Source organism: Periplaneta americana, chromosome 10 (genome assembly GCF_040183065.1).
Source record: "Periplaneta americana isolate PAMFEO1 chromosome 10, P.americana_PAMFEO1_priV1, whole genome shotgun sequence".
NCBI classification, from domain to species: domain Eukaryota; kingdom Metazoa; phylum Arthropoda; class Insecta; order Blattodea; family Blattidae; genus Periplaneta; species Periplaneta americana.
Genome location: NC_091126.1, coordinates 144,584,492 through 144,592,824, shown reverse-complemented (window position 1 = coordinate 144,592,824; position 8,333 = coordinate 144,584,492).

Here is an 8,333-nt window from a genome sequence, read left to right as displayed (position 1 = left end):
ACTTGAGATGTAAAAAAAAAAAAAAAAAAGGGACACTCAGTAAGGGAGAAAGAAACACTTGTACTTTCATTTCTGGGATTTTGAACTAGTTTGAGGTGAGTGCACTTGGTTTGATGTTGATTCTTTTCTTTACAACCAAGTCATGTACCGTATATTGTGCTTTTGAAGGTATTCGTACTTACAAAGTATGCAAAGTAATGTCTTTCAGACAGCTGGAAATCCAAAAATGGCATTAAATATGCATTTTGTAAGTTCCTGAATTGTTGTATTTGACAATATTGTAATAGTTGAGTATTATTTAGTAGAAAGTGAGAGTATGTAACTGCAAGAGTATTTCGTAGTGCACATTTGTTTATAAGAAACAGCTTATTTTAGTACTTGAGAATGTCTTATAAACATTTTTGAAATCACACAACAGAAAGTTTTAACTGAGTCTGAGTGAGTGATCTTGTTCAGTTCTTGAAGTGTAATGAAAATATGTTGCACAGCTTTTCATTCAGTTACTGATCAGTAGTGCCCTTGTAATATCTGTAAACTATTTAACATGCAATAAATAATGTAATTATTTGAAATTATTTAAAATATGTAAATTTTATATTGACCTTAAAATTTACCTTCAAATCTTACTCCCTCTGTTTTACTGGCATTGAACTGCAATTGTTTGCTTAATCTTTTCGTAGCATAATAGCTGCCTTCAAGTCTAGAATACTTGGGGCTAAAATGTGATAAAATTTTCTGTTATATCCAGGATTGCCAGATTCATCAGGTATCCAGGACATGTGACGATACTGCGTACCTTACCATAACTATACATTTCAATTAATTCAATTTGGAATGTAACTAAGTTTATTTTATATATTTCGACTCTTTATAGGCCTATAAGGCCTGAACTTTTAAGTTTGTTACATTTTTCTTAAATTATGAAATTTCGTTTGCATTATTGATAAAGTCTGAAAAATTAATGTATTAGAGCTTGATCTATACAGAAAAAACGCATGATACAGTGTTTAAATCCTATTAATAATAAACCAACTTCCAAAGAGAGCACAGAATAAATATAGTGTATAATACCTAATATTGTCAGACCATCAGATCTGCGCCCCTGTATGATATACGAACTGAACCCTAATTCCTTCTCAGTCTCGGTAATACATTTCTCTCCCTGCATTCCTATCTCTTTCTTTTCTATCTCGCTCCCTTTCTCTCCCCCACTACTCACAATTTTGAGCCTTCTTGTGGGACAATTTATTTGCACTTCCAGTCCAGTGTTGTCAACTCAACATGAATACTGTAGCACAGAGTGGTGAAAAAAAATTTTTAGGCAAGTAATAGCATTTTTCGATGAAGAAAAAAAAACAGGTCAGTATCTGTTTCCTATAAATCAGGCAATGAAAAGAGCAGCTGCGATCACAGGTGAGACTTATTTTATTTCAGTTGATTACGTCTTAAAATTACTTACTTCACTAATACTGATAAAATACAACATTTTTATGTAATTTATATAGGCTGGTCAGAGCGCCTACAGTAATAAAGAAAATCAGGAGAGAGGAAGTCTGTGCAAGAGATGAAAAGCTAGAACCACCACGGAAGAACCGATCAAGGGAACCTTTAATTCTTGTCGATAATAATGAACCGATGTACTTTAAGAAGAAAGATACAAGAATTTTATACCATGGAGAAAGAAGTTCCGACATTGAGAAATTATTGAAGATTGCGAGAGAAGCAATAAATTTCCAAGGTGGGAGAGAAACTTTATGGATTAATAGAAGAGGAAGTAGCTAGATTTGTTATCAACTTGGGTGAAGACAGCACCAGCAATAGTAGTGACTCAGATGCAGATATGTCTGTGATATTCCCTCTGTAATTTTATGCATAACACAAGTCTTGGTCTCTTGTAAATATGTAAATTATTTTCATATGCATAAATTAGAACTCCTGCACATTATCAGTATGTTATGTTACGTAGTATGTAAATAAGATCGTAGCATGTAGTAACTTCGCCATAACCTGTCCCTAACCCGGATGAGAAAGAAAGGGGGTACAAGACTATGTGTTCATTCATTCCTACAAATTTATCAGGACTTCAAGATCACGTTCCAAACCTAACAAAATAAGATAATGAGGTGAAGGAGAAGTATTTATGACGAAAACATTTCTCTTTAAAAACGAAATAGGTTCCCTTCACGTAATTTCCATTTAACCAACAAATATCCACTGTAATCATATATTATCTCCAAATAATCATAGAAGTGTCAATCAACGTCGTTAGATTAAATTATGAATAAGTAATAATTAACCTCACATTATTAATAAACAATATTCAAGCGACATGACACTGTTTGACGGAAGTTTGGCAACATCCCTATTCGGCAAGGTTCATGGCCTGCTGTCTGTTTGGTGTGGTGGGAGGAAAGCTGGTGGAATGGAGTGAGTAGAGGCGTTAACTTTTCCAAGAATGACAGTGCTGAAGGTGCACAGATCCGATGGTCTGACAATACATACTATTACAGCATCATTTTTAATTCAATACAACCAGATAGGCAACGTTGACGACGTTGAAAATAGGTTGGACAGGGTCTTGAAAATGGATAAGGAATTTTAAAAATAGTTTTATAGAAATTAACAAAAAATTGTATTTTTCCAGTTTTTTTGTTCTGGGACAAATATAAGTCAATCCAGAACACAGGACACACCATTAAAATCTAGAACCATCCTGGGAAATTCAGGACTTGTACAAATTTTCATGAAATCTGTTATATAGAAGATTTATTAATTATGTCTAAAATCACCCCCTATAAAGGGGTAGTTTCTCTCGTACAAACGTAATCATAGTTTGTACACAAAAAATATATGCGACCTGTAACTCCTGTACAAATTTTAATAAAAATCTGTTGTATAGGAGAGAAATTATTAATTTCGTACACTTGATTTGTGTTCTGACCCATTGTGCACTGGTGGTAAAACATGTCACAAACTGCTTCATTGATCCTCAATGTAATAAAATGAACACCATCACCTCCCCCTCTCCCTCCTCTCTTTCCCTTCGCTGTATTATTTTTAATAAGCTATTGCTAAAGCATTCAAATGCATTTTCTATCAGTGCTAAACTTTGATGCTTTCTCACGTGTGATCTGATTTCCCCTGTTGTGTGGAGATATGGTGTGGCCTATCTGGGACCCTTTTTTCTAAACAAAAAGATAGGTGATATCAATGTAGCAGATATATTTGGGATTTTGTTTTATTTATTTATTTGTCTGTCTGTTTGTTGTGAACGCTTATCGAAAATAACACATGTCCTAAATTTCTCTCCTGAAAAAATTTTCGAATTGTACAAAATTACATTTTCTCTAATCCAAGATTTGGGAATTTATGTAAAAAAGAAGGGTCACATGCTTCAATGTATTTGCTCATATCACTTAGATTGGGAATAATAATCCACATTCATTATGAGCCTGTATATTATGTGAAATAATTTTTTTTATTGTTTTTTTTTTTTAAACGATATTATGTATATTTCAATTAATGTGTCATAAAGTTATATCGAAATGGCGATGTACACAAAATTTGCAGTGATATTCATTCTGTTGAATTAATCCTTAAAAAATCTGCCAAATGAAAGAGTATAGGTGATGTGTCATACAAATGTTCAATTTAGAAGAATACTCTGAACATATGCTAGGCGTTTAAGCATTACAGCGTGGTTACATCTGAAACAGTAGACTTTCATATTTTATAGACAATTCCATGACAATTTTGGAGAAAACTCTCAGCCAATATAGACAAGAATTATTGCATGTATTGACTTTTCAACTGAGTGGTTATGCAGATAAATAATATGGAGTGCTTGTGAATAGAAAGGGAAATTTATCTGACAGCTTAATGCCGAAACCGGCATATCATTGTTGTGCCTCGAAAACCGCTCTGTGAAATTTTGGTCAAAAATGTGTTATGTGGTGCAAAAAGATCAGAATGCTGTTGGGAATCGTTTCTTATCATTTGGTATGTCAGTACCCAATGGTTTCACTTGTACAATGGAAAAATGAAAACTGCTTTCTATTATTGCTTTGGAAATTTGTAATGTTTTTTTGCTTTTCCTGAAATGTTTTGGTTTTTGTATGTGATGGTTTTACGAGGTACAACATGATATGTAGATTACATTACATACCATCTCTTTTTTTTTGCCTACAGAGGAACATTTCCCCCCCCCCGAGCTGAGTTCCCTCTCTTCTTCATCATGGAGCAATTAGATAAGATGTTACAAATAAATATATAAATACAATCCATGGCGTGACAGCCCATGAAGGGTCAAGGCCAACTGACTGCTGGCCTCACGTCCACATGCCTCAGCATAGGTGAACGATCATATAACCAGTATAGGAGTATTCTTTGGTCAGCAAAATGATCTCCCTAGCTGTTGTTTAGTCAACTGTCCAAAGACAGGCCTGAACCTCACAAGTGATACCAACATGGCACCAATTATGAGGCAACTAGGCCAAGAGATAATGGGGTAGGGTGGCCAGTTCCTTTCCTCTTTGATTGCATACATCACCGATAAGCTATATATTATTACGCTAATCAGACTTCAGATGCATACCAATAACCCCAGCTATTATAGCTGGTTTATGAAATTGGATTTTGCTAGCTAGCCTAGCTCCCCAAATTCATCAGAATGCTGGGTGGGCACTGGTCCCATACACTGGCCGAAATTTCATAAGAAATTTCCTTCCCCATGAAGACTCGAACCAGTGCTCATTCTGTAACGAGAGTTCTGGCATGATGCCTTAGACCATGATGCTACGACGTGGGACATAAAACTACATAATATAATCTTGAAACAATTAGGTTACAGCTCGAATTTAGACGTTAACAGAAAAGCAGTACAAAACTTACGTAATATTTACTTTCTTTTGTAAATGTGATAAGACAACCTAGAAACCTTTTTGACACTAGTACATTTAATTGTGCGTGACTAAACTGTTACTGTACTACTATTCGTTTTATAATGGATTATTTAAAGATGCTGTAACAACTGCGGTGTTATCTAGCATCAGTAGAACTATGATAGATGATATTTTGACAAGATGAGATCGAGGACTTGCCAGGATTAACTGACATTCACCTTACATTTGGGAAAAATCTTTGGAAAAAACCAACCACAAAATCAGCTCGGTAATTTACCAGAAATTGTCTCTGACGTCACTTTTAGGTGAGGAGATTCTTACGCCATGGATGTCGTAATGAATGATGAAATGAGATAAGTCACATCTTCTTTTTTTTCTCCCATTTTTCTTTTTTCTCTTATCCACTTTCTTGTCTTGTTTCCACTTCAATTTTTTTTGCTATTTCTATCTTTCTTTTTTGTTTTCTGTTTTTATATATATTCTAATACTACCGGCACATTTTCATTTTAAATTTACTTACCTCTACCTTGAAATGGATTCTACCTGAATTAATGTCCTGGGTTCGATCCCTGGTGCCAGAGCGAATTTTTCTCCTCTAATAATCATTGTTACCATAACAGATATATTCTGTAGAACCAAACATTAATCTTTACGTAGATTCTTTGCCCAACAGTGCATATTACTGTGGAAAGTCCGGCCACCAAGTCACTCAATTGAGTGTGCTCCTTGTGTAATCGCAGTTGACTTAATATATGTCAACATATATATGTCGAACTTGGAGTGAGGCCACAAAGGGAAAAACACTAGAGGAGAGGGATTTGATCCAGTGCTGTGGATTGAACTTTGGCATAGCTCAATGGTTAGAGCACTTGGTACATAGAACCAAGAACCCGGGTTCGATCCCCAGCGCCAGAGCAAATTTTTCTCCTCTAATAATCATTGTTACTATAACAGATATATTCTGTAGGACCAAAAATTAATCTTTACGTAAAACTGAATGTATTTAAACACCTGCGACAATGAAATGTCGTGGAGTGTAAATTTAGATTTCAACAAGTTTTACTGTACTATCAAGCGAAGAACCAGTATATGATCATTGTGTTTACAAGTTTAACTGCCGACTTGCTGAAAGAAAAAAGTAGTATAAAAGGTTTATAGAAGAAATGAGTTTCTGAAGACAAATGTTTTTCTACTGATGGAAAAATTGTCTTCTGTGCAATATGGCTTCTTAACACTTACTACTTTAAATTATTTCCACATATCGTATTATTAAAAGTCTAAAATGTATTTTTTACTGCATATATTTCAGTTTTTAGCGCATGTTTCAACAGTTTTTACTGCATAATTGCATGAATATTTTTTTTTAGTGCATAAAGTTCTTTGGTCTAATCATCATTATCGTTGTTGTCATCAGGATTGGTTTCTTCTGGATCCACTTCTACTTAAAACTTTTGCCAATATAATTTATTGGTCTGCACATTAAAACATACTGATCAGTATTTTAAATTTATTCATATAATATTAAATTTAATTAGATTATTTTCTAATTCAGTGTACTGTAAATATATTTATTTTGTAATCACGTGCAATATTTCTAGCACTGATACTATCACATTAGAAGTTTAATTAGGTTCTCCATTTTCTGCTAAACAATTAAACTCCTCTTTTGGTCTTTCATATTACAACTAGGAACACTGAAATCCTCCAATTCCCATTGTTAAATTAATGCAATTTTTTATTCCATTTGTTGAAATTATGTCCTTATGGGCTGAATAAATGGCCATATAACTTATTTCAATTTTGGTGTGAATTTATGAGCATAACAGAGACAAGTGACATGGGGCAGTACACTAAATATTTATGAAAGAATTAATTACAAAATTTGTATATATTCTTTGTTGCTATGATACTAATCTTGATGATGATGATGATGATGATAACAATAAAATTCAAAACTTGATGACATTAATGCTGTATAGAACTGTAATAGTCTTAAGAATGAAATGTGGAAAGTACTCCAGACATAATTCTACGAAGTACACATCGACACAAAACTTGAACATCATACTCTTGACTTAGAACTATTTATTCTGTGTTTGTGAGAAAGGAATAATGAGAAATTTGAGGGATTAATTTCTAACAATTTTCTTCTCAAGAGGAACTTTTTTTATCTAAGAGCGATGGTTAGGATCACAGATTTCAAATCTACAGTAGATCACTAACTGGCCATCTCGGAAGTTTTAGAGGCTGAGGCATGAATTAGCTGTTCTGCCATTTGTCGAGGTTGCAAGAAATTATGTATTACTCATGTAATAGCTGTTTGTACACCCAAAAGCATCACATAGCCCCATTACCCCATCCTTCCAAACTCTAAACTGGCTATGGCTTAACGAAAGTAGAAATTTTCATTCTCTTGTTCTTCTTTTCCAAGTCCTTCACACTTCTACACCTACCTACCTTGCCTCCCGTTTCAGTTACCTGTCATCATATCATAATCTCTTCACACACACGCAAAATAGCCGCATACTAGCCATACCAACACATAAGACATCATCGTATTCATCATCATACACAATCTCGCTCTCGTGCTTGTGGAATACCCTACCCAGTGTCATCAGAGACTGTCGGAATTTAGTAGCGTTCAAAAGCAAGCTTATTAAGTATTTTCTTACTGCGTAGAGTAGGTTTAATTTTTACTTAATAAAAGAAATGCTTCTCTCTTCTTAACTTTTACAATAAACTGTCTAGCTTTTATTAATCAGTTAATCTTTTAGTACTTTGATTTTTATTGTATTTGTAAATTTAATATTAATTGTAATTATAATTGTAATTGTATTGTTAATATTGTAGTTGTAATCCCCTGGTAGAGGGAAAAAGAAGGCCTGATGGCCTTATCTCTACCAGGTTAAATAAATAAATAACAATAGCATTTTGTGATATCACACATAGTATATATACTGAACAACTATATAATATATAACAGAAACCTGTAGAGCCAACACATGTTCTTGTTTGCTTTACAGTGGTGGTTTCCAGCCTCACTTCCTGATGCAAAGTTAGCAATCTCGGTAGGTTTGAAATCCATGGTTTGTATCCAAATGTGGTACATGACATCGACATTTTGTGATGTCACACTTAGTATGTATACTGATCATCTATATAGCATATAACAGTGATGTCAACGAGAGCGTAAGCGTGCCTCATCGCCTGTATGCGCTGTTGAGAGCACTTATGGCACGCAGGTGCAAGTCACTGATGAACTCAAGGGTTGTACATTACACATTGAGAAGAAGTCGTTCAGTAAGTTTTAGGCTGACTAGGACTCCTAACTTTTTATGAGTGAAAGAGACGAAAATGTTCTTTGTCTAATATATGGAAAGTATTTAGTTACGAAGAGGAGTAATGTGAAATGTCTGAAATTATTAATTGATG